This window comes from Coffea arabica, chromosome 5c (genome assembly GCF_036785885.1).
Source record: "Coffea arabica cultivar ET-39 chromosome 5c, Coffea Arabica ET-39 HiFi, whole genome shotgun sequence".
Classification (NCBI taxonomy): Eukaryota; Viridiplantae; Streptophyta; class Magnoliopsida; order Gentianales; family Rubiaceae; genus Coffea; species Coffea arabica.
In genome coordinates this window covers 2,363,554-2,368,369 of record NC_092319.1, presented here as the reverse complement: position 1 = coordinate 2,368,369, position 4,816 = coordinate 2,363,554, and the positions used below count along the sequence as shown (strand labels likewise).

The following is a 4,816-nucleotide window of genomic DNA, read 5'->3' as shown; positions in this document are numbered from 1 at the left end:
TTTGATTTACAGCTTATCTTGACTTAGAAAATACAATAGTTAAAAATATTGAGGTTCACCTAATCTATAGGTTCATCTGTGGACCTAGTAATCAGTTGGAGAGTCATGTTGAAGTCATATATGTTGACACTACTAGCATTAGATTATAGAGAAAATCGATGTGGCTATATAGTCCACAAGTAGTCTGGGAAATTGAGTCTACCAAAATATCTTTCAAACCCATTTAGATTGAGTTGCTCTGGTCCTTGAAATTAACCTTTCTCCATCCAGCAAACGCCAACGGATAAGGTTTTTGTGTACAGAAATAATACCATTCGCATTTTTGTTTACAGATGTTTGAGTTTTCTAGATGGTGAACATCTACTTGAGATAAACTCATCTATAACATGGCCAATCATTGTGCAACTAAACTCACCAGAGCAAAGCTGCAAAAATTACTGAAAAGAAAAGAAAAAAGAATGGCTGTCTCTTTGCAAGTTTGCAACCACTGTTCTTAGCAATAACACTCCTGTTGATGGCTTCTCTGATTGGGTCCTTCGAAGCTGCTGGAATTTCCACCTACTGGGGCTGAAGCGGTACAGAAGGAAGATTGATAGATTTATGCCGTAAACCAAAAGTTGACTGCACGAATATTGCCTTTCTGGAAAATTTTGGCGGTCGCCAAACACCTCAATTGAACTTATCTCAATGTTGTGCGCCGAGTGATTGTCCACAACTAAGTTCAGAGTTAGAAGATTGCCAGAACCAAAGCATCCAACTGTTAATTTCTCTCGCAGGACAACCGAACCTTACTTCCATCGATGATGCTCGTGAAGTGGCATACTATCTCTGGAACAATTTCTTAGGTGGTTATTCAGACTCTCATCCATTAGGCAAAACTGTTTTAGATGGTGTAGAGTTTCATATCCATAGTGGAAACCAGGCATCCTTGGATGATCTTGCTCGGGCACTATTGGAATACAATACCCTGGAGAAGAAGCAGATGTACTTAGATGCTGCACCGGAATGTCCTCTGCCTGTTCATGCTCTTGACGCTGTTATCAGAATTCAGAACTGGCCTTCTTGATTACGATTGGGTGGAATATTTTGACAATACCAGTGCTCTCTTCCGGAGTTGGGATGATTCGGCTTCGTATCCAGGCGATAATACATTATTCTTGGCACTACCTATATCCCCTCGTGTCGCACCTGAGGGCAGTTACATCCCACATGGCCACATCATGTGCTAATTCGTGACGTTCTTCCCTTTGTGAGGAAGTATTTTAATTACAGAGGAATCATAATTTTTCCCTACCTTCATCATTCCGTAACTTATATTGAAATAATCAGTGCTTACGGTATTAACAAGTTCTATGCTGCTATCTGATCAGTTCCTCTCGTTTTTCTACAGAGATGAAATGCAGTCCTGGTTGTTCATGCCAGCGACAAAAATGATAAATAAATAATGGGTTATCGATCCCCAGATTAAATAAAACTGTTGGTGATGAAACGCAATTGTGTTTGATTTTGAATTTGTGTCTGTTCTTCGTTAAAACAAAGTGCAAAAATTATGGTTGGTTCTAATTTTCCCTTGTTCTTCAGGGTAAAAAAAAAAGGAGTTGGAGAAGAAAAGAAGATGCAAAAGGTACTAGATGAAAACCTATTTCCATATTGCAAAAGGTACTAGATGAAAACCTATTTCCATATTGATTGTTGAAAACCTAAATTGCAGAAACCTATGTTCTCAACAACAAAAGAACTAAAAAATCTTATTTAAAATTTTCTTTGTGTATCCTATGTATCATTAGATATATATTTGTTTTCCAATATAAATATATTCAAATTGGAGCTTTGGTCACAACTTTCCTATGATGGCCCAAAACTTGTTACAGGAATATAGACATAGTGACGACATTCGGTGGTGTCATAGATAAGACCAGCCATGTCTTTATTGACGATCTTGGTTTCGTTACATCATTATTGCCATTAAAAGTTTGGCGCCAACCCCAGGTGAAAGCTAGAAGTCATATCAATGACAATGTTGTCATTATTGGTGTTGCAATAAGGACAACAACTGAAGTCATCACTGCTAATAGGCTGGGGATTTATTTAGTGACAGCATTTGGTCATCATAAATAGTCATTCTAGTTCAATGACAGTCTAGGAGATTTTTTTTTTGCATTATTAATTCACTATGGGTATATGATTATTGTGAATTAATAAGTATTGATTTTATATACTTTTGTATGGCCATTTATTTGTGTTTAAGTTTGTCTTTACTCGTTTTGGAGTTAAATGTTTGGGTTTAGTCAAAAAGTTGCATTTTGTGGTTAAAGTAAGAAAATTACATTTCTACGAATTTAAGATGTTAAAACTTCATTTTTTTTATAAGTTTAATGATTAAATCATCAAATGAAGTGAATTGAGCCTTTGGTCACAACTTTTTCTATGATGGTGCAAAACTTGTTACAGAAATATAAACATATTGACAACATTTGGTGTTGTCATAGATAAGACCAGCCATGTCTTCAATGACGATCTTGGTGTCGTTACGTTACGTCATTATTGTCACTAAAAGTCATATTAGTGACCACATTGTCATTATTCGTGCTGCAAAAATGACCAACAATTGAAGTCATCATTGCTAATGTGTTGGGATTTCTTTAGTGACAACATTTGGTCATCACAAATAGTAGTCATTCTAGTTTAATGGCAATAGAGCTATCATTGTCTAGGAGAGGATTTTATTGCCTTATTAATTCACTATGGGGATATGATTATGGTGAAGGGAAAATCGTTCAAAACGTGCCTCATATTTTGCAAAATGACTTTTTTCATTCCTCACTTTTAAAAGTGTATTTTAATATCCGTTACATATTCACATTGATCAAATTTAGTCCCTATCTAGGTTTCCGACGAGTTTTTAGTCGGAATCCACCACGTGCCTTGCACGTGATCATTTTTTACAGGCAAAATTGTCAAATCAAAATTTATATAATCCAATCCACAGTCCCTCATTTTACAAAATGAATTTTTTTCTCTCACATTTCACAAAATGAATTTTTTCATCCCTCACATTTTATAAAATAAATTTTTTTATCCCTCATTGATCATGTATACGAATAACTTTTTTTTAAACTCATATATATATCTATTTAATTCCACCTGAACAGTAAGTTCAGGCTATATCTTTATGTGATTTCGCCTGAACTTACTGTTAAGGTAAAATTAAATAGATATATACAAGGGTTTAAAAAAATTGTTAGTATTTCACTCATGTTCATTTCCTTTTACTCGAAAATTGAAAACAAAGAAGATATTTAATTCTAAATATTATCAAGTGTTTATATCGAATTAAATTTGGATAGAAAAAATAAACAAAGGAAAAGTATAAAAAAAGAAGTAAGTTATTGACACTTTCAAATATTAAAACAATCACAAGGCAAGAAATTCAACTATTAGTCTAAAAGGTGACGAGTAAAATTTTTAAATTTAAACTGCAATTTGTTAGTATGACTATAGAATTCAAAATAGAACCGATTAATTAGATGGCCTTATTACACAACTCAATAAATGAATTATTATCAAAAGAGAAAAGCTTACAAATATTGAATAGATTCACATGATGAAATTGAATAGATATATATATATATATGGGTCTAAAACAAAAATGTTAGATTTAAGCCCATGCATATATCTATTGAATATCACATATATAACTACAATTAATTTGTGTAGGTGAAATCAAATAGAGATATAGTATATGTTATTCGTACTGTTTAGGTGAAATCAAATAGATATATACATGGATTTAAAAAAAAAATAATTGGTACACATGGTCAATGAGGAATGAAAAAATTCATTTCATGAAATGTGAAGGATGAAAAAAATTTATTGTGTAAAATGTGAGGGATGAAATAATTCATTTTGTGAAATGTAAGAGACTATAGATCAGACTATATAAATTTTGATTTGATAATTTTGCTCCTAAAAAATGATCACGTGTCCAAAAACTAGTCGAAAACCTAGAAAGGGACCAAATTTGACCAATGTGAATATGTAAGGGACGTAAAAGTACACTTTTAAAAGTGAAGGAGGAAAAAGTTATTTTATAAAATGTGAGAAACGTTTTGAACGATTTTCCCTATTGTGAATTGATAAGTGTTGATTTTATATACTTTTGTATGACCATTTATGGTGTGTTTAAGTTTGTCTTTTCGCATTTTGGAGTTAAATGTTTAGGCTTCTAGCCAAAGAGTTGCATTTTGTGATTAAAGTAAAAAAATTTGCATTTCTACAAATTTAAGATGTTAAAACTTCATATTGTTATACGTTTAATGATTAAATCATCAAATAGAGAGAATTGAGCCTTTGGTCATAACTTTTTCTATGATGGTTCGAAACTTGTTGCAGAATTATAAACATAATGACGACATTTGGTGTTGTCATAGATAAGACCAACCATGTCTTCAATGACGATCTTGGTGTCATTACATTATGTCATTATTGTCACTAAAAGTCATATTAGTGACCACATTGTCATTATTCATGTTGCAGTAATGACAGCAATTGAAGTCATTATTGCTAATAGGCTGGGGATTTCTTTAGTGACAACATTTGGTCATCACAAATAGTCATTCTAGTTTAATGACAATAGAGCCGTCATTGTCTAGGAGAGGATTTTTTTGCCTTATTAATTCACTATGGGGATATGATTATTGTGAATTGATAAGTGTTGATGTTATATACTTTTGTATGTCCATTTATGTGTGTTTAAGTTTGGAGTTAAATGTTTAGGTTTCTAGTCAAAAAGTTGCATTTCGTGGTTAAAGTAAGA

At 32.7% G+C, this 4,816-nt stretch overlaps 1 long non-coding RNA gene across 1 annotated transcript; it reads left to right on the top strand.

Annotated features, from left to right (window-relative positions):
* LOC113690183 (uncharacterized) lies at positions 1-2,258 on the top strand. The gene is made up of 2 exons (XR_003448339.2): positions 1-1,659; positions 1,872-2,258. It is a non-coding gene; the product is annotated as an uncharacterized lncRNA (long non-coding RNA).
* The last annotated feature ends 2,558 nt before the right edge of the window (positions 2,259-4,816 follow it).